At 42.4% G+C, this 22,328-nt stretch overlaps 2 protein-coding genes across 4 annotated transcripts in view; both read right to left on the reverse strand.

Moving 5' to 3' along the window:
- Nucleotides 1-19,274, reverse strand: part of LOC122755806 (high affinity copper uptake protein 1-like) — a 68,174-nt gene extending 48,900 nt beyond the window's left edge. The window contains exons 1-2 of one of the 3 annotated variants that reach the window (XM_044004660.1): nucleotides 19,151-19,274; nucleotides 15,577-15,710 (exon numbers count right to left, since the gene is read on the reverse strand). The gene's annotated coding sequence lies outside the window, so the exon portion shown is untranslated. Of the gene's footprint in view, nucleotides 1-15,576; nucleotides 15,711-16,902; nucleotides 17,207-19,150 lie in introns of those variants that run through there. The other 2 variants (XM_044004669.1, XM_044004652.1) reach the window with 2 other exon arrangements.
- The window catches only part of ABAT (4-aminobutyrate aminotransferase), a 134,747-nt gene extending 115,464 nt beyond the window's left edge, over nucleotides 1-19,283 (reverse strand). The window contains exon 1 of the mRNA XM_044004629.1: nucleotides 19,151-19,283. The gene's annotated coding sequence lies outside the window, so the exon portion shown is untranslated. The remainder of the gene's footprint in view (nucleotides 1-19,150) is intronic.
- Between the last annotated feature and the right edge of the window lie 3,045 nt (nucleotides 19,284-22,328).

The following is a 22,328-nucleotide window of genomic DNA, read 5'->3' on the forward strand; positions in this document are numbered from 1 at the left end:
TGAAGGCCCTGCCCTCTGGGGGTGGGGCGGGCAGAGCTGGTGAGAGGTGAGGACTTTAGTTCTCAGGCAATATCCCTTTGGGGACTCTCCAAGGAAGAATCTTTTCTGCATAGCATAAAGTCTCCTTCCAACTTCAAGGGAGAAGATGAAAGAGGTCAACCTCAGTGCAGACTGTTGAAGCAAAAGACTCTGGGAAGACATGAGAAGACCAGATAGTCTCCATCATGTCTCTAATGGAAGACTGCTTCACTATAGACTTTGGGAGTTTCCCCTTGGATGAGATCAAAGACACTCTTGGTTAAGCTGAGTTATCTCACTCCCAATGGGAGGACTCCTTCACTCTGGTATATATTCTCCCACATATACCTTCTCTGATTTTTGTTTTGCTATAATTTGGATAAATGAGTTTCTCTGCTATTTACTAACTGTGTTCATTGTGGAACTGGTATTAGCTAAGGAAAAGGATTAAGCCTTGCACATAGAACTTAGAGTCTTCATTCCTCCTCAAATGACAAAGTGATAAAAAGTTAGATGGAACCCAATCAAATACCTTAGAGGAACAATATTTAAGAGAGCAGATCGGAGAGTCTCTAGATCCAATCTTCTATTTCTTCTCCTGGTAGGAATGAAAGTTTCCCTTGAAGAAGGGTGGGGAGAGAAGAGACTAGAGATGTCTACTCTGCCTCCCTTCAAGCCACACACAACATAGGCCCCTTGTCACTATCTACTACTGTACGAAGTGCTAAAGAAGATGAAAAGATAAAGAATTTACAATTTAGTAAAGGGAGTTAAGAGATGAAAGAAAGAAGGAAAGAAAGGAAGGAAGAAAAAGTACTTTTTAAGTAAGTGCTTACTACCCACATTGATGAAATCATGCAGCTAACAAAGCATTGTATTATGCTAAGTAGTATGGATACAATAGAAAATCAGGAGAGGTCCCTGCTCTCGAAGACCTCACATTCTGATACAAGGACACATATAATGATGCACTGAAAAGATAAAATGCAAATAAGAATACAAATTCATAAGACACTTATAAAGTGCTATGACATCAGATGATCAAATACAACTTGGGACAAGGAGGGTGCAAATCAAAAGAGGCTCATAGAAGAAGCAGTATTGAGGCTTGGCTTTAAAGGATAGGCGGAAAAACAGCAAAGAGAAATAGGGGAAAGGACATTCTCCCAGTCAGAGGGATTCCCCCTCCACAATCCTTCCTCAAATCAATTGCCTTCTTTCCACTCATGTGGTCACCACTTCAGTTCAGTCAAAACCTCTTGCCTAGACTATTATGTTATTAAGTCGATTTTCAGTCATGTTTTCTTGGCAGAGATACAGCAGTGGTTTGCCATTCCCTTCTCCAGATCATTTTTTCAGATGAGGAAACTGAGGCAAACAGGGTTAAGTCACTTGCCCAGGATCAAACAGCTAGTAAGTATCTGAGGCCAGATTTGAACTCAGGAAGATGACTCCAGGCCCAGCACTCTACCTTCTGTGCCACCTAGCTGGCCTTCTAGACTATTATAGTAGCTTCTGAATTGGTCTTTTTTCCAGCCTCTATCTTCCCTAATTTACTCTCTACACAGATGCCAAAGTAATCTTTTTGTACAGGTCTGAAAATGTTATCCCCTTGCTTAAAAGTCTTTAGTGGCTCCCTAGTTCATCTCCAATGAAATTTAAAACCTCAGCTTGGCTCCTAAAGCCCTCCACTATCTGGCTCCAATCTCCCCTTTCTAGATATTTCACACTTTCACTCCACTGTGTTCTAGCCAGGGGTGTTGTTGGAGCCAGTTTGAATAGCTCCAGCCAATTGTTAAATTTTCAGTGTGAGTATTTTACTCTTTGGAAATTTAGGAACACCACAAACCAGGGTTTGCTCTACAGTTTTGTTGATATCTTTAAACTTAAGAAAGTGATGGAGGAAATGCCAATAATACATTAGACTTAAAAGCATGTCAGGAATACATTTGGGGGAGGGGGGGGAAGAATATGTTAAACATATTCCTGGTACCAGCCAAACTGGCCTATTTGTTTCTTGTCCAGCTTGACATTCTATCTCCATGCAGTTGCATAGGCTTCTCCCTTTCCCCCCTCCTTACTCATTCCCTTTTCAGCCTTGCCCTTTGGAATTTCTAGCTTCCTCTAAGGTTCATTTCTGGTGCTACCTCCTACTGGAAGTCTCATCTGAGTACTTCTCATCCCCACCATCCTTAGGATCATAGTCTGGTTCCTTTTGGTCTTGATGTCCTCAGTTTCTATCACTGTATGATGAGCTTAGTAGTTGCTTAAGAAATGTCTGTTTAAAGGGGCAGCTAGGTGGCACAGTGGATAAAGCACCGGTCCTGGATTCAGGAGGACCTGAATTCAAATCCAGCCTCAGACACTTGACACTTACTAGCTGTGTGACCCTGGGCAAGTCACTTAACCCTTATTGCCCCACAAAAACAAAGAAATGTCTGTTTAATTGAATGAAAACAAATGCAGAAGTGTGAAGTGTTCAAGCAAAAGCATCTGGGTGGTATTGCAGGAGTACAGAGCATGTGAGAGAATACAGGTAGGATTAGATTGTGAAAGGCCTCAAAGGCCAGGCAGGAGTTTGGTCTTTATTAAATCATTGATGACAATGATGTTGTTAAATCTTGATGACAAAATGATGATGGGGAAGTCCCTTTAAGGTCACTTAGCCCAACCTCTCCTTTTGTTGTTATTGTAGAGTCCTTTTTTTCAGTTGTGTTTGACTCTCCGTGACCCCATTTGGGGTTTTCTTGGCAGAGATCCTGGAGTGGTTTGCCATTCCCTTCTTCAGTTCATTTGTATAGATGAAGAACTGAGACAAACAGGGTTAAGTGACTTCCCCAGAGTCACATAGCTAGTAAGTATCTAAGGCCTGATTTGAATTCAGGTCCTCCTGAATCTAGGCCCCTGTGCTCTATCCACTGTATCACCTGCCCATAACTCTCATTCTACATTTGCAAAACTTCTCATGTTACAAATGAGGAAACTGGGCATCAGAGGGGTTAGTTAGGGGTATTTTACCCATGGCATAATGAGCAGCAGAGATGAGATTCAAATTCAGGTCCTTGGACTTCAGATGAAATCCTTTTTCTATATCACCATAGGTGCTTGCTCCAGGGTCTGGCTTAGTCTTTTTTTTTCAGGGGGGACAATTGGGGTTAAGTGACTTGTCCAGGGTCATATAGCCAGTAAGTATCTGAGGTCACATTTGAACTCAGATCATCCTGACTCCAGTGAACCACCTAGCTGCCCAGGCCTTGCTTAGTCTTTTTTTTAATATTAAATGTTTTTTATTTAGTTAGTTTTCTTTTTCTTTCTTTCTTTTTTTTTTGGTGAGGCAGTTGGTGTTAAGTGACTTGCCCAGGGTCACACAGCTAGTGTCAAGTGTCTGAGGCCGGATTTGAACTCAGGTACTCCTGATTCCAGGGCCAGTGCTCTATCCACTGTGCCACCTAGCTGCCCTGGCCTTGCTTAGTCTTAACCACAAATGTGGGCTTTGCCCACCATATGTGGGAAATCTCCAACAAAAATAAGTAAAATTATAAATAATAGCAACAGGAAAAAAAAGCATAAACACATTATAGCATGCCATTGAGGAGGACTTGTTCATTAGAAATGGTGAAAAAAGATATTCTCATGGCAGAAAAAGGAGGTGGGGGAGTCATTTTCTTTTTTTCCTCTTTTCCTTTCTTTCTTTCTTTTTTTTTTTTTGTGGGGCAATGAGAGTTAAGTGACTTGCCCAGGGTCACACAGCTAGTAAGTGTCAAGTGTCTGAGGCTGGATTTGAATTCAGGTCCTCCTGAATCCAAGGCCAGTGCTTTATCCACTGTGCCACCTAGTTGCCCCCGGGGAGTAATTTTTAAGAAGGAGAAACAACAGAGGGACAACCTGAGCGGGTGCCCTTTGACATATGAAATGAGTACAAGAAAAATTTCCAATAAATTGGGTCGATCCTCTTTGGAGGATTGATTTCTGGGAAAATATGAATAGGTCTTTTGAAGGAATGGATGAAATTGGGGATCCTTCAAGGCATCAAAGTACAAAAAGGAAGGGATTGCTATTATCCTCATTAATGGTTTTTGGGCCTTGGGGTACCTGCCAGACAGAGGGTGAAGTGGGACTGCTGGAGAAAAGGAGGAGGCAGCCAAATGGAAAATTAAAAAAGGGGAAAGGATTAGGAAGAAGGATGCATGATGCCTTGCATACATAGTGCCTACTCAAGAAATGACTGTAGAAACGGAATTACATTTTTACTGAATTCTGACTTTTTGGAGAACTGGGAGAATAAACCTAGACTGAGAACTCTCAGAGATCCCAGTTAGGGTCTCTGACCAATGGAGCCATGACTAGGTAGGGCATCTAGGGCTCTGAAAGTACTTACAGCCTGGTGGCATAGAAACTGCAAGAGTTCAGCATGATTGCTCCTTCCTGTACCACAGCCAATAGCCTGGGGTCTTTTGTCAGAAACACTCACATGGTGGGGTGTGGTTTCAAAGTCTTGGAATGACCCTTAAGGGAAGTCTAGCACTCTCCCCAGCTCAGCCAGGTACCCTTCTCCTGGCTTAGGAAGGTGTTAGAGGCACATACCAAAGTGGGATGACCATATATCTTCCCCAATGTTACTGAAGTGTGCCCCTCTCCCATCCTTTTCCAAGGGAGAAGAGATCATCAAGGATCCAACTGGTCTCAAGATCACAACAGGGCCACAGGATAATAAATAGCTGCAGGAAAGCAGCCAATCAATTAATCAATCCATCAGAAAACATTTATCAAGTACCTGTTATGAATCAGGCACTGTGCTATGAGTTGGGAATTCAAATAAATACAATTTAAGGGCAGCGAGACTGTGGTAAGGCCCATTCTTAAACGTGATGTTCTTATAATGTCTCTGGGCACCCCAGATAGTATCAGTGGCTTACTTCTCAGTGGTATTTCTGGAGTGGGAAGATTACATTGGAATTGGACTTGAAGTCTCAGAAACGAGTTTATTCTCCCCTTGGGTGCACAGGAAAGGCAGCCAAAAACGCATCACTGAAGATGCTGCTGTTTATCTGCCCATTCCCCATTTGTCTCTTCCTTATCTGAAAATCAATTAACTAGTCACTGGGCAGGAGAAAAACAAGATTGCAACCAAATGAGGGTAACCAATCTCATTGAATTCTTCATCACTGAAAACTTACCATAAGAATTCTACATCCGGGGCAGCTAGGTGGTGCAGTAGATAGAGCACTGGCCCTGGAGTCAGGAGGACCTGAGTTCAAATCAGACACTTAACACTTACTAGCTGTGTGACCCTGGGCAAGTCACTTAACCCCAATTGCCTCACCAAAAAGAAAAAAGAAAAAAAAAGAATTCTACATCCACAATTCTGTACTTCAGCAAGTCAAATCCTGGGGAGAGAACCAAATACCTCTATCAAGGGACAGCCCTTTGAAGTACTAGTTGAATAAGACAGGCTATGATTCTGGACTCTTGTCAGAAATGGCAAGCCTTAGTTGCAGTGGAAAGATTCCTGGATAGAAATGAACTGGAAACAAAGCAGGTAGCCATTGACTAAGGGAAAGCTGAAAGAACCATGGTATTTAAAAATAATTGAATATTATTTCACTGTAAGAAATGATAAATATGAAAAAGTCAAAGAAATCTGAGGAGACTTTTATAAACTGATGCAGAACCAGGAGGGTAATTTAAGAGCTGGTTTTTGTATACCATTTTAAGGTTGTTGTTGTTGTTGTTGTTTTTTAAGCACCTTAAATATGTCTTATCTCATTCAATTTTCACAACCACCCTGGGACATAGAAACTATTGTTTTACATATGAGGAAACTGAGGCTGTGAGAGCTTAAGAAACTTATTGAGGATCACACGGGGTCTGGGGCAGGGTTTCAACTCAGGTCTTCCTGACTCCAAGTTTAGTACTCTATCCACCCAAATGCCTCTAATTTACACAATGACCACAGTGATGTCAAGGAAAACCCACTGAAAGACTTTAGAACTCTGATCAAATCAGTGGCCAATCATGATTTTGGATTGTAAACTCCTTAAGGGCAGGGATTTTCTTCTGCCTCTTTTTGTATTCCCAGAGTTTAGAACAGTGCTTAATAAATGTTTACTGATTGATGACTTCAGAGGAATAATAATGAAGCAGGATTCCCTCCTTTTGTCAGAGTGATGTCGAACTATAGGCATGGAATAAACATATTTGCATATATAGCCACCACTGCATTATTTGCTTTACTTAACTCTGTGACAGCAAAAAATTCCATTAGGGAGGAGAGTCACTAGGAAATATTAGTGAAATACCGGAGAAATGACCTTGGGCTAAGTTGTTTTACCTCTGACACTGTAGCCTCCTCATCGGTTAAATGGGGTTAATGACGCTTGTAATACCTACCTTCCCCGGGGTTTGTTGTGAGAATCAAATGGGATAAAGGATGAGATATGCATGGTAATCATAAAGTTACATAAATTTAGTATTCCACATCACATAGCACTCCTAATATCTCCAGAGCAGTTTCTCATTACAATAAGTAATATAACAGCAATAACCTTAGTAAGCAGAGAAGATAGACATTATTTCTATATAATTGATGGATAAACTGAGGCAAAGATAGGTTAAGTACCTTTTCCAAAGACACGATAATTCGATAATTCGTGGCAAAACTAGAATCAGAGAGGGTAGAACTGGGAGACTGGAGATCAAGGCTCAAATTTTGGTCACTTACTAGCTGTATGGACAAATTCCTTAGGCTTCCTGGAGTTGTTTCATCAGTGGTTCTCAACTTGTGGGAGTTAAATGCACAGGCAAACCAAGGGGCACCATCTTAATCTTTACTCAGCTCCAACAAAATATACAGTGTAAGAGTATCATAAATAAGAGAATATACCTCCTGTAGATTGAATATGTTTTCATACACATATATATCACAGGTCTAGCTAAATATGTAAGGATATATAAAAATGTATCGCGTGCAATATATTTACATAATATTATGTATGACATGTATGTTAAACAGACCCATGATGTCATCGATGTAGGGAACTCTAAATGAACAAACTTCCCTTACCACGGCACTTGACAGCTACTCTGAGATTTAGAATCTTAGTGTTTTGCCTGGAGTACAGAGAGGTTAAATGATTTGCTCATGATCATACAGCAAGAAGTATTTGTTATGGGAGGGACTTTAATCCAGGTCTTTCTGACTCCAAGCCCAACTGGGGGACACAGTGCATTTAACACTAGACCTTGGAGTCAGGAAGAGTTGAGTTCAAATCCCATTTTAGACACTTATAGCTGTGTGACCTTGGGCAAGTAATTTAACTTTTGTCTGCTTCAGTTTCCTCAATTGTAAAATGGGAATAATGACAGCATCCAGTGTTCTTGAGAAGTTCAAATGAGGTAATAATTGTAAAAGCATTTAACACAGCACCTGGCACATAGTAAGCTCTTAATTCTTGTTCTCTTCTTCTCTTTTTGCCCTCATTGACTACTTTGGCTGCCTTGTCTCTATATCCCTGTAATATTATTTTTCGAATGTACAGAATATAGATGCTGTTAGTTGTATTTAAAAGTGTCACTGAATTAATAGTAGCTTTTTGTTATCATGTATTTTCCCAGTCAACAAGAATACAATAATTGTCCAGTGGGAGCGTAAGGGTTTAAAAAATCTTAAAAAGAAGTCTGTAACCAAAAAGGTTGAGAATCACAGAACTGCAGTATCTAAGGTTCCTTATGCTGGAAGGGCCCTTAGAGGCCATCAAATCCAACCCTCTCACTTTACAGATAAGGAAACTGAGGCACAGAGAGGGTAAGGACATTTTGCAGCATCCAATAACTTGTGCCTGAAACAGGCTCTGAAGCCTTAACTCTCCGCCTTCATCTTCTGTCTTCCTGACTCTAGCTGGAGAGCACTCTCTTATTATCCACACTTTCAAATCTTGCAGCTCACTGCTCTTCCCACTACCCAATGGAATTCACACAGGTAAGAAATCTTGGACACCTTCTATTTCAGGGGTTCTTAACCCGAAGTGTGTACAGTCATTTCTTAAAAAAAAAATTTTTTATAACCTAACTTAATATAAATTGATTTCTTTTGTAGTTCTTTTTATTATTATGAGAAGGGATCCATAGGCAAACTTGTCAAAGGGGTCCATGATACACACACAAAATGTTGAGTCCCCTGTCTAGTCCAACCTCTTCATTTTAGAGATGAAGAAACAGATGCACCTTACCCAAGGTCAATTAGTCCCCAAACCCTGACAGAGTAACTGAACCACTGTTCCTGGCCTACTACAGAATGAAGTCTTGGAGTCTACTTACCACCAAAGAATATACATACATATATATATATATATATATATATATATATATATATAAATTTACCTTCTGCTTTTTTTTGAGCCAAGCACAAACAACTTCATGGGACCGGTCTCAACTCTACCTAAGATTATGAGTTTCAGGCCCTGAAGCAAAAGTGCCGGCTGTTCCCAGTGCACAATCTAGGTAACAATGCAATCACTCATCTGCACAAATGCTTCTCCTGGTTGCTAATTTTCAGCTTTGCCCCTTGAAAGGATCTCTAGCAAAATGAGGGCTGGAGATTTCAAATTGGGAGACCTATTGAGAGCTGAGGGCAACAGTGGTAATCCAAGAAGTTCACTTTCAATGCGTGTAATTAATCCGGTAAAAGCCTCTTTCTGCAATCCTAATGAGGCATATATTTTAGAGAGCTCCCTTGGAGAGAGGGAGGCCTGGGTTCAAATTCTGCCTGACACCTACTGGCTGTGTGACCTTGAACAAATAGGTTGACTTCTCAGTGCCCTAGGTGGCTCTCCAAGATTAAACATTTTACAACTGTTGCCAATCTCCTTTGGTAAACAGAATTTCTTCAGTGGGAGTTCCCTGTACCCATAAAATCAAAGGTCTGAACCAACCCTCTCCTCCCCAAACCCCAGGCAGATAGCAGGACTTTCATAGAGAAAACTGAGATTTTTTACAAATCTTCTGCTAAGACATTAGAACTCTGTGTCTAAGACCCTGCTTCATTGCATATATTTGTCCAAGTATATATTTGTCATTAACACTCCCCTCCCTTGTGGGGACAGAAAAAGACCTATGATTTTATCAGGGTAGAGAACTCCAGGAATGAAACTCCCTTTATTAAAACAAACTGGCAACTATTCTGCAATTTATAGTCACTGAGGAGGTCAAATGAATAGCCCAGGGTCACACAGTCTGTATTTATCATTGATGAGACCTGAACTCAGATCTCTTCTGATTCGAAGACCAGCTCTCTTTCTCCACATCATCCACCTGATAATGGCTTCATGGGTTATGCTACCCAGAAAGCATTTGTATTTTAATAGCTGCCTTCAAGGACAGTCAGCAGCAGTTATTTAATGAACAATTTTTATAAGGCATAGTCCCTTCCCTCCAGGGTCTTACAGAATAGTTGGGAAAAGCAAGAAATACAGTGAAAGATAACAATAGAAGGCAACAGAAAATAGGGGGTTGAGTGCTGGAAGGGCCTTAGAGGTCATTCAGTTCCATCTAATCCTTTAATAGATTGGTAAACTGAGCCCCAGAGAAGGGAAGTGACTTGCCCAAAATCACGTAGGTAGCAAGTAAGAAAATCAGGTTCTTTGACTCCAAATAAATTCTCTTTTCACTACCAAACAATGGCCGGTAGAGTAGCACAGATACAGTGTGGTAGGGATCACTGTGGGTTGGGTTGGTCAGTAAAAGTCACACAGGAGAGGATCCCGAGTGGATAGGTTCCAGGGAAATGGAGAGAAAATAGGAGAGTATTTCATTCAGAGGAAAACAGAATATTTTGAAACTCAAAAAGAAAGACTAAAATGAATAATACAAATGCCATAAGCACTTATTAAGTGTCAACACTATACAAGGCATGAAGAGCACAAGAATGAAAGTCCCTGTTCTCAAGGAATTTGCATTCTACCAAAAGGGAGCTTCAGGCAGTGAGGACAGGCTCTTAGACACCCTATAGACAGCTGTCTTAGTGAAGCACCATGGGTCTGGAACATCAGTCCAATCAGACCTCAATCGTTAACTGACTTCTGAAGACAACAAACCGCAAAAGCCATGGCAGAGTTATTTTTGAAACAGCATTATACAATATCACAATGGGTAATAAGGGGAGAAATAAAATAATAAAGCTTATAATAAGGTGTATGACAGAGATTTGTAGCATAGAGAGTTCCAGTAAAAGGTGGAAGTTAGAATTGGAAAAGGTTAAACATTTCTACAATGACCTCTCAGAAATACATGTCAATTAGGAAAAGGAGATAGTCCCAGGAAAAGTTCTCCATTTATTTGCTTTCCTTTCTTTCCTTCTTTCCTTCTTTCTTTCTTTCTTTCTTTCTTTCTTTCTTTCTTTCTTTCTTTCTTTCTTTCTTTCTTTCTTTCTTTCTTTCTTTCTTTCTTTCTTTCTTTCTTTCTTTCTTTCTTTCTTTCTTTCTTTCTTTCTTTCTTTCTTTCTTTCTTTCTTTCTTTCTTTCTTTCTTTCTTTCTTTCTTTCTTTCTTTCTTTCCTTCCTTCCTTCCTTCCTTCCTTCCTTCCTTCCTTCCTTCCTTCCTTCCTTCCTTCCTTCCTTCCTTCCTTCCTTCCTTCCTTCTTTCTTTCTTTCTTTCTTTCTTTCTTTCTTTCTTTCTTTCTTTCTTTCTTTCTTTCTTTCTTTCTTTCTTTCTTTCTTTCTTTCTTTCTTTCTTTCTTTCTTTCTTTCTGGGGCAATGAGGGTTAAGTGGCTTGCCCAGGTCACACAGCTAGTAAATGTCAAGTGTCTGAGGCCGAGTTTGAACTCAGGTCCTCCTGAATCCAGGGCTGGTGCTTTATCCACTGTGCCACCTAGCTGCCCCCTATTTGCTTTTATTTCTTAAAATTTTTCCTTCCCTTCATGGGTAGAAGGCAGCAGGGAGAACATTAAATTTGGAGTGAAAGGATCTGACTTTAGAATTTGGTTAAAGTTTTCTGGGCCTTAGGTTCCTTATCTGTAAATTGAGAGGTCTGGACCCTATGCCCACTGAAGTCCCTCTCAGTTCTGAATCCTATTGTACTGAAAAAGAAAAAAAAAAGCATTCATCATTATATCTAAGAGGCAGTGAGGTAGCACAGTGAATAGAACACAGGGCTTGGAGCCAGGAAGACCTGAGTTCAAATCTGACCTCAGCATTTGTGAGCCCGTGTGGTTTAACCTCTGCTTGCCTCAGTTCCCTCCACTATACAATGATCATAATAGCATCTACCTCCTAGGTGTGTTGGGAGGATCATATTCTATAATACTTGTAAAGTACTTAATAGAATGATGCTTAGATGCTTAATCAATATTTCATTTCCTCCTTGTCTCTTGTCTTTTGCACTTCTTTTCTTTTCTTTTTCTTTTTTTTTTTTTTTTTGGTGGGACAAAGAGGGTTAAAGTGATTTGCCTAAGGTCACACAGCTAGTAAGTGTCAAGTGTCTGAGGCTGGATTTGAATTTAGGTTCTCCTGAATCCAGGGCCGATGCTTTATCAACTGCACCACCTAGCTGCCCACTTTTGCACTTATTTTCACACAGGGGTGGATGGTGGGAAGAGGAGCTGGTTCACTACCACATAGTGAATTGAAGCTCCTTCTGAAGACATATTTCTCTTCCTCCTCAGTCATGGCCCAAGATTTCCTACTGGAAAACTTCCTATAACTGCCAACTTGGCTTGCAGAATTATTTTCCAAGGAGTGTAGTATAAAGCCACCAGAATTTTGTCATCACACGCAAAGGTATTGATCATTGGGACCTATCCAGCATTAGCTGGCATTAGACTAGAAATCCTTTTTCTTGGAAATCTAAAGCAAGCCCATATTTACATACTGCTGTATGGTTTACAAAGGTCTTTCCTCATAGGTAGTGAAGTATTGTTCTTCCCCTTTTGACTAACGAGGACACAAAGGTCCAGAAGGGCTACAAGGCACCATGAAAATCACATGATGAGAAATAGTCAGATATAAGTCATGAACACAAGAGTGAGTTCTCAGGCTCCAATACTCTTTCCACTATACTGTGCTGTTTTTCTTTTTTTTTTGTTTGTTTTTGTTTGTTGTTGTTGTTGTTGTGGGGCAATGAGGGTTAAGTGACTTGCCCAGGGTCACACAGCTAGTAAGAGTCAAGTGTCTGAGGCTGGATTTGAACTCAGGTCCTCCTGAGTCCAAGGCCAGTGCTTAATCCACTGCACCACTTAGCTGCCCCCTGCTGTCTTTCTAAATCTAAAACAAAATGCTTCTTGAAGGAGAAGCAGAGTGATTTACAGTATGAGACAAGGAGTCAGGAAACCTGGCTTCTTTCTGTCACTTCACCTTGCCACTTAATTTCTCTCCCTCTTTGTTTCCTTATCTGAAAAATGAAGGGGCTGGACTAGGTGTGTTTCTACGGTCTTTTCAAGCTTTAATGCTTTCTTCTAGCTATGGTGTTATTTATGAAATTCCCAGATTCCACAGCAATGTTTTGGGCAGTGAGGTAGAAAAAACCTCTGGGGTACCTGTCCATTACCTAGTCTTAAATTCTATGTTAATTTCCCACCTGGCTGCACTCTACTGGCCTTTCTTTGGTCATCTCCATTGCCATCATGCCCATGGGACCTCATCACTGGAAATAACATCATCCTGTAGGATCCAATCAGCCTTGGTACTCACAGCTCCTCCGTATCCTGTGCCCCTCTGATCTGGAGGGCGGAGCCACAAACTCCAAAACCTCCCTTTAAGGAGGGAGCCTAAGCCAGCCATCTCTTCATTTCCTACCTGGATACACTCTACTGGACTTCTTTGGACTTCTTCATCATGCCCCCAAACCAGGTATCTTCTCCTTTCAGCCTTTTCAGTTTCCTTTTATGTGTTGTTTCCCCTAGTGGATTGTAAACTCTTTGAAAGCATAGACTTTCTTTTTCCTTTTCCTTTTTTTGTGTGAGGTAATTGGGGTTAAGTGACTTGCCCAGGGTCACACAGCTAGTAAGTGTCAAGTGTCTGAGGCCAGATTTGAACTCAGGTCCTCCTGACTCCAGGGCCGGTGCTCTAGACTCTTTTTTTCATATTTGTATTTCTATCACTAGTGTTTAGCACAGTGCCTGGCACATAGCAGATGCTTAATAAGTGTTTTATTGACTGACTAGTAGCTAACCCACTTCCTGATACTTATTAGCCTTGTGTCCCTGAGCAAGTCACTTCATCTCAATTTCCTCAATTATAAAATGGGGATAATAATAACATCTATCTTCCAAGATTATTGTAAGGATCTAAGGAGAAGCGCTTAGCACTTGGGGTAGAAACACTTAGCATGATGTCTGGAATATAGTAGGCAATTAATATATTTTTTTCTACATTGCCATTATCATTGAAGGGAATAGAGTAAACTGGAAGTTTTATTTTTCCCAAATTAAGCTTCTGGCAGAGATGGAGAAATACAGGCCCATGGGAAACCAATTCAAATAGAAATTCCAGAGATATTTTAACAGTGAGATAGATACGTTTCAAGGATAAATGCAATTTTAAAAAAGTACAATAATGCCCTGGGCCAGTGGCTGAAACAGGATGGGAAAACAATACTCTGGGTGAAGATTCAGAGAAGCCAGTTGGCTCTTTCAGAATCCCTATTAGCTATGCTAGCAGCTAGATGGAGCAGTGGATAGAACAATGGAGTTGCAATCAGGAAGACTTATTTTCATGAGTTCAAATCCAGCCTCAGACATTTATTAGATCTGAGACCCTATTCCTCATCTGTAAAATGAGCTGGAGGAGGAAATGGCAAACCACTCTAGTATGTCTGACAAGAAAACTCCTATTTGGAGTCATAAAGAGTTGGACATGACTGAAAACGACTTAACAACAACAAAAATTAGCTATGTTCATACACAGACCTTTACTCCTGCCCTGATAACTGACTTCATTTAGCCTCTTTTGCTCCTTGTGGATAAGGCCACAACTCTCTAGGGGCTTTAGGGCCTTGATAATCAACCAACAATATCTATTAAGTTCCTACTATGCGCCAAGCATTTTTCATAGTACAAAAAATGAAACACTTTCTATTCACAATGAACTTAACATTCTAATGGGGGAGAGAATAAGTACATGTGATTTGTATGCATGTAAATGTGATTTGTATGCACATACATGTATATATACAGATATACGTACATACGTCGAACTAGTATGTGTATGTATGTGTAGGGGTTTGTGAACCCATATACGTATACAAATACATACACATAGCATCATGAATATAAAGTGAATAAAACAACTATATCTACATTGGTTAAAGGTAGTCCGAGAGATAGGGCACTAGCATTTGGAGGGGATCAAGAACAGTCTCATGGAGAAGATAGTGCTCGAGTTAAATCTTGAAGGAAGGGAGAGACTCTATAAGTTGAGGTAAGACAGGAATGCACTGAAGTTATGAGTACAGTGAGAAAGGAACCAGATTGGAGTTGGAGCACCCGTATTCTAATACTGTCTCTGCTATTCACTACTTATATGAAATCCGGAAGCTAGTTGCTTCACTTTGTTGTTTATCTGTTAAAAAAAGAGGGATGGGTGGGACTAAATGGCTTCAAATATTCTTTCCAGATTGAAATCAGGATATAACTATCTCATCGGTGCAGAATACTTTGCAAACCTTGAATTACATTCACTGCAAATGTCAGCTAGTTCAGAAGGTGTTACTTATCATAAAGTTAGTTCTAGAAGGTACCTCAGGGATCATTAAGTCTAACCCTTTTTTTGGCAAATGAGGAAACTGAGGCACAGAGAGGTTAAATAATGTTCCCAGAGTCACATAACTAGTAAGTATATGTGTGCCTGTATGTAGGTAGATGGGGGGGGGGCGTTGTGAACCTACGTCTTCCTAACTTCAAGTCCATGCTTCCTCTCACTTCAGAACAGGGAATGGCCCACTGACTCTTCCCCTGCATCTTTGTTATTTCAGGTCTATAGGAGTCATCAGCAACAGCTGGGAGAAAACATTACTAGCTATATTTCTCTTCCCACTCTATGTTATCTCAGATATGGGCAGACCTCTACCTATCCCAGGAATCCCTCTCCCTGTCCCACCCATACTCTCAAACCATAAGCATGCTTCTCCTAGCCTTGTATAGAAATCATTGCCCTTCGACTTCCCTGAATTGAGAGAGAACAGAGTTTTATGGGGTCATTTGCTTCTAGTACGTCGGTCCCCCAGGGACATGGGCTGGGCTCCAAGGTGACAAATACTCCCAGTGTTGCTCTGAAATGAAATCAGCAGCACACAATGGCCTGAATGGACAGGGATCAACCTCTTGTTCCTTGGCTAGGATGGGCAAGGGTTTGATCCAGCCAGCTGAACTGGTCTTTCAAGGCTACCAGAATAGAATGCTTCTGCTCACTAAGCTCCTCTATCCCTTCCTGGAAGTAGGGCAGGCAGGTGTACAGGGAAAGGAAGCATTAATAGCGGAAAGGCTATGGAGGCTTTAGCCACCATTTCAGTAAAGTCTTTTAAGAAGCCCTTGAGTGATAGGTAAATTCACAAGACAAAACAGCAGATTACCATCATATGAGAAAGCAGTGGATCCTTGTGGCAGTTCCTGGGCTCAAACTCATCCAGCCCCTCTTAGGTCACAAAAATCGCGGGGAGAAGACAACTTGTATTTTCTCTAGAGGTTGTCCCAGCTCAGGGAATTGCTGTGGAAAGAGCCCAGGATTTGGACCTAGAAAACCTGTGTTTGCTTATCACCTCTTTTCCTTATTACCTGTGTGACCTTGGGAAAAAAAACAACAACTTGTCTCTGAGCTTCATTTTCTCATCTATAAAACGAGAGGGTTGGACTAGATGGTCTCTCAGGTTCCTTCCAGCTTTAAATCTCTGATCTTAAGATCCCTGCTTACATTGCCCTTGTCACTCTGGTCTAAACCCTGAAGGGAGGTGTAATGATATTCCTCCTTGTGAAAATGGGTGCAGAGGGAGTAAGTCAGACTCATGAAGCTCATCATACTCAGCCAGTCAACAGCATTTCTTTGGCATCCAAACTTGTACACAGTCCCAGTGCTGAGTGCTTTCAGGGTGATATAGAGAGGCCTGGGAAATAGGGATAGCCTAAGTCCATTGTGCAACTACGGTAGAATGCAAACTAAGATCAACAGGATTTGAATGAAAGAAAAACAGGAAGACCAAAGGTCTCTGTGGCAAACCTAAGCAAGATGGCTCTTATAGCCACCCTTTATCTTCCATTAGGCTTCATTTGAAAGATCATATTGGCTTCTGGCATGTCAAAAGGGATGAGAGTGTTACACATATTCTTCCTAGCAGCCTTGGAGAAATAGAAAGGTGCTACCTTAAACTTGCTATAGAGATTCTAGATTCTCCCAAGCAGCACCATCAGAAAGAATCAGGAGATCTGGGTTCTAATCCTAGTTCTGTTAGTCACTCAGCATGTCACCTTTGTACAGCTATAAGGCCTGTCTGAATTCAGCACACTCATCTTATTCTTGAACTTGGCTCTGGGATCTAGGTCATAAGTCCAAGTAACTTTTTCTCTCTGGGCCTCAGTTTTCCCTCTCTAAAATGGGAGGGGGGCGGGGTTGGATTAGTGATTAGCGGATGATCTCTAAATTCCCTTCCACTCTCACATCTTGAGATCACCCTAGTTTCTGCTTTCAAGGAGTTTATCACTGCCCTGACTCTGAGTTCAGCAGTTACAGTGTGGGTCATTCATCAGTAATTTCAAGGAGCTTTTGTCTAAAATCTTAAACACAACAAGAGGTCTAGGAAACTGTAGGAGGCCAGTCTCTGAACTCCTCCCATTCCTTATCTTAATTCTCCAACTTCACTCCCTGCCCTAGGACCCCAATCTCTCCAATGACGAGAGGCTCATACCCAGGTTCATCAAGGAACTCTCCATTGGTTCAGCAATTACTTCATCACTGGGCTTGTTTTTTCTCCTCAGTTCAATTTAATTCAATTCTCATTTATTGAACATATATCATATAAACGGCAAGGGATACTAGGAAACAAGAAAACAAAAGCAAAAAAACCCCTATACAGCCCCAGTCCTTAACAAGCTTATTCTAGTAAAGGGGAGTTGGGGTGGTGGTGATAGAATAAAATATGCTCACAAGTAAATACAAGTTATATACAAAGTAATTTAAAGAAGAAGATAATGATGCTGTGTGTGTGTGGCGGCAGAAAGGCCTCACATAGAATGGGGCATTTGAGTGGGGCTCTAAAGGAAGTCAGGAATATAAGGTCAGAGGTCAGGAGGGAATGCAAGGGAGACCACTTGAACAAAGTCATGGAGACAGGCAATGGAATGCCATGAGAATACAGGCCCTTTGTATGACTTGCATCTATAGCTCCTCAAAAGAATTGGGGTGGTTTGGGAAGTCCCAGAGTTCTGATTACTTTCCACCCCCCCCTTCCCTGCAAAAAAAAAAAAAAAGTGCTGAGTAGAAAGATTTCTGCAGGGAAGGAGGGACCAGAAGATCAAGATAAGGGAGGATAGAGGTGCTGCTTTTATGTTTACCTCTGGGAAAGACACAGTTATCCCACTGGGTTCAAGAGAAAATGGGAGAGGAGGGGAGAATTCTAAGGTACAAGGGCAGAATAACTAAGACCTGAAGACTATCACACTTGGAGAGAAGGCATTTTCAAAGGTTCCCTAGGCAAATCTCCTGCCTCCTAGGATTCACTCCCTCCTTGGCCTGAACTGTTTTGAAAACAAAGACAAGTTTTTTCTCCTCTATTTTGGGAAGATGGCTCTAGGAATCTTTTCTTTCCTCCCTTCTTTCTTGCCCGACCTCCCTGCCAGTTGAAGCTCCTGTTAAGATAACTGCCTGCTTTCATCTGGGTACTGTCTCTGCTCTGCTGTGCTGCAGGGCCTCTGCTGTCATGCCCACCGACATCACATTCTTAGTCAGACCCTAGCAAAAGCACTGGATGGAAATGGAGTCAGGCCAGAGGCCTTGGCCAGAACTGGGAGAACACTCTCCCATAATCAAACATTTCAGCTGTACTCCCAAAAGCCCCAAGGATTAAACCTACATTTCTCCACTGGGGAAAGCACCTGGGGACCCCTACTGGACTCTAATTTTCTGGGATGTACCCTCAGTCCATTATTGGGGCTAATTCTTCTGCTAGGCTATCAAGCCCCAAATCTATCACTACAAATGTATCACCAGAGGGAACATTGTGGTCAGTCTCAGGAAACTAACAGATTAAATTTTAAGGAACATCTTCCTTCTACCCACAAAGGATTAGAATGACCTTTCCTCAGTTTTTCGAGGGGCGGTTGGTATGCCATTTCTGGAAGGGGTCCTTTCAGAGAGAGGAGAGAGAGAGAGAGAGAGAGAGAGAGAGAGAGAGAGAGAGAGAGAGAGAGAGAAACATGAAGAACCCTGGCCCCATCTCTAAGGTGGAAGGACTTTAATCCCATCTCAAAGGCAAGATGTCAATCAAGACATACGTACGTCTCCATCTTTGAAAGAGAACACTGATTTCCATTCTCGGGGCAAAAACAATGTCTTGATTTCTTCCATTTGGGGATGGGGAGCGCAGTTCTCTCCAAATAGAGAGCATCCTGAACTTGTGTATAAGGGAGGACACTCAAATCTCCCATTTGTATCTCCAACACGGTCAAAGAGGTAGTCGCCAGTTTCTGAGAGATGTTCTAACCTCTCATCTGTGGTGACCCTGATTTTGTCTCTTTTCTAGGAGTACATAAGTGTCTGATCTGAGAAGGGTCTTCACCACGATCGGGTGTATGTGTGTGTGGGGGGGGGACACGGTGACCCTGACCTCCCTGAGGGAACATCCTATTTCTCCCCTCTGAAAAATCATTGGTCTGAGATCTGCGAGGGTTACTTCATATTTCCTTTGTGGGGGGTGGGAGGGGTGGGGGGGTGGGCTTGGCTATTTCTTTTCCCTTTGTTGGGGACACTCTAATCTTGAATCTCCGGGGTTCACGCCACAGGCAAAGACCTCGTTTTGGCGGCGGGGGTGGGAGGAAGCGGGGATACTCAAATTTTCCATCAGGGTGGATCCCTATCCTCTCTCTGTACCCCTAAGCCCGCTCTCCACCCCGTTCCCTTTGGGGCCTGATCCGCCGTGCTTCGGGCCCCTCACTCACCACGCGCTCAGACGGCTCTCAGTGTCCTCTGCACGGCTCAGAACGGCTCAAAACCGCTTCGGTCTTCGGACCAGGCGTTCAGCGCTGCTCTCCCACCAGTCTGTCCCGGTTGCTTCGCTCTCCGGCTCTGCCGCGTCGCCCGGGCCAATCACTATAGCGGCTCCAAAACACTCTCCGGCCACAGCCAATGGACAGAGCCAGTACGGGCCACCGCCCCCTGGGGGGAGGGGCGAGGAGGAGGATGATGCTGGGGGAGCTAGCCTAGGGGCAAGGTCCAGCCTTAGGGAGGGGAGCCCTCTGGGGCACTGTTCGTCCAGGGGGCCATGGAGCAAGGGAGCTGGTGATAAATTTCCTGAGGACTGAGAGCTGAAGGAAGGATCAGATGCAAGTTCCCCCCATCCCTCCTAGCCTAGGATCTAACCAGGTCCCTCTTGCCCTCTGCCCTATTCCAGCCAGTTTTGCTTTCTATCCCCCCTCCCCAACGTCATTCCAACCTGTCGCCCCTCCTTGCCTCCAACTCTAGTCAGACCCACCTTTATGGTCCCCAAATGATAGGTCAGCCTCTAGTCTATCACCCCCCTCCAATACTCGTCCCCCATTAATATATACAACCTTAGAAACCTAGTAGTCTAGTCCCTTAAATATACAGATGAAGAAACAAGCCAAGGGAAGTTAATTGTCTTGCCTAAGGTCAGACAGGTTTGAATCCAAGGCCTTTCGTTTTAAATCCTTCAGACTTTTGTTTTTCGTGAGGCAATTGAGTTTAAGTGACTTGCCCAGGGTCACACAGCCAGTAAGTGTCAAGCGTCTGAGGCCGGATTTGAACTCAGGTCCTCCTGACTCTAGGGCCTGTGCTCTATCCACTGCACACTCTAGCTGCCCCAATCCATTAGACTTTAAAGTGTCCCATGTTGCCTCCCCGAGCCAATTGCACCCTCCTTAGAATATAGCCAGTCTCAAGGGGCGGCTAGGTGGCACAGTGGATAAAGCACTGGCCCTGGATTCAGGAGGACCTGATTTCAAATCCGGCCTCAGACACTTGACACTTACTAGCTGTGTGAACCTGGGCAAGTCACTTAACCCCCATTGCCCTGCAAAAAAAGAAAGAAAGAAAGAAAGAAAGAAAGAAAGAAAGAAAGAAAGAAAGAAAGAAAGAAAGAAAGAAAGAAAGAAAGAAAGAAAGAAAGAAAGAAAGAAAGAAAGAAAGGAAGAAAGAAAGAAAGAAAGAAAGAAAGAAAGAAAGAAAGAAAGAAAGAAAGAAAGAAAAGAATATAGCCATTCTCTAAACAGCAGAGACTAACCTGTTGATTCCTGGCTCTTTCACCCCTACTTGTACATACCTAAGCTTGATGCATCCCAACACCCTCCCCCCACCTTCCCAACCTTAGGTTGGACTCTCGTTTGTTGCTTTTTCTCCCCATCCCTCACTCACGAGGTCAGACTGCAGCCTACTCTATCTCCATCCCTATCTCCCTCTCACACTCATGTCCTATCTCATCTTTCTTCCCTTTTGTATTACCTAAGAAACCAGGGCTCTCAGCTGTGGAGTGGTAGGGACATTGGATCCTAGAGATGGAAGGAACTTTAGTGGCATTCAAATCCAACAGTTAATGGATCGAGGAAACTGAGGCATTGACTTGCTCAGCATCACATAGCTAGTCAGTATATAAGGCACCGTCTATAGTGGGAGTCCCTTGAGCATCTCACCAGCTCTCATGAATTCAATTATCATCTCTATGCAGAAGAATCCCACATTTAGACCTGCTCTCTCTATCTCTTCAATCCCCCATCACCAATTTGAGGCAGGATTTGAACCTAGGTCTTCTTGACTCCAAGGTCAGTGCTTTAGCCATTAAATGAGAAAGAGGTGGGGGTGGAGCTCCTCAGGGGCCCAAAGTTGCTGACTTTAATCTAAGTTCTAAACAAAGGTCTCTTTCCCTCATTCCTAAGTTTCCTTCAACTATGAAGCACCCAGTCTTTGCTATGGACCAGGACTGCACAGTGAATCTTCCTCTTATCGTAAGAAGGCTTACAAAGGGATTGGAAACACAGAAAGACAGAACACAGTGGCATCAGAAAGTCTAGTCTAATGTTAGGAGACAGATTATGGGTCTCCCTGGGGCTGAGGCATTGCACCCATTCCATCTCCCTAAGAGGCTCCTTTCTTCTGGACACATGCATACACAGTCCAAATCAGGTTCAGTCTTAGGAGAACCTGGACTCTAATGAGATGGGTTAGGATCCCTTTTCTCACATTTTCAGCCCTATATATCCTTATCTTTATGCCCGGGAAGGAGAATTATTTAAAATTTAGGTTTGGGCTAATTTTAGGGTCCCCCAAGAGTGAGGGATTGAAAGCTATTCACTGCGTGGTGTAAATCAGCTATTAGGAATGCATTTCTTATACACAAAAGAAATGCTCATTGACACAAAGTGATAGGACCAGCATTTTCCTGTAGCAAAGTCTGTTAGCCCCTGCTTGACTGACAGCCCCAGCTTCCTCTCTTTATGCAACCTGATTGATCCTTGCTTTCCTATCACAGTTTCCTGGTTGAGAGGAATTAAAAGTTTCAGCTTCTTATAGTCTGAGCCTTTCTGACTTGGTGGATACCTGAGACCATGGGCCACCATATTTGGATGACCAGATACATTTCCAGATGAGGATGAGGAGGGGCCACATTCCAAGAAGATAAGCACCACTGTATCCTTGTTACTTCTTCTAATGTGTTAGGGCAAAATAAACCTCCTTTGTTAAATGTTCAATGCCCTGTGAGTGTCTTATTTTGTCCCAATATCTAACCTGACCTAACATTTCTCACCTGATTGCAGGTTAGACTCTAACTCCTCTCCCATGTCCTGGGAAGCTCATTGGGAAAACCCCATCATTCCGAAGGATCCTACCAGCCTTGGTACTCCACCACACCACTAGCCTGTTCCTTTCTAATTAGAGGGTGGAGCCATTGAATCTAAACCTTCCATTTAAGGAGGGAGCTTAACTCAGAACATTTCATACCTTTTCTTTGTAACTAGCCTTGTTCTTTGTAACTTTGGGAACGTGTACATGTGCGTGTGCTTGTTCTTTCCATTTGTATTATTGTAGTCATTGTATATATTATTGTCTTGACTCTGTTTACATTACTCTGCACAAGTGCATGTAAGTCTTTCCATCTTCTTTGTG

This window comes from Dromiciops gliroides, chromosome 1, assembly GCF_019393635.1.
Source record: "Dromiciops gliroides isolate mDroGli1 chromosome 1, mDroGli1.pri, whole genome shotgun sequence".
NCBI classification, from domain to species: Eukaryota; Metazoa; Chordata; class Mammalia; order Microbiotheria; family Microbiotheriidae; genus Dromiciops; species Dromiciops gliroides.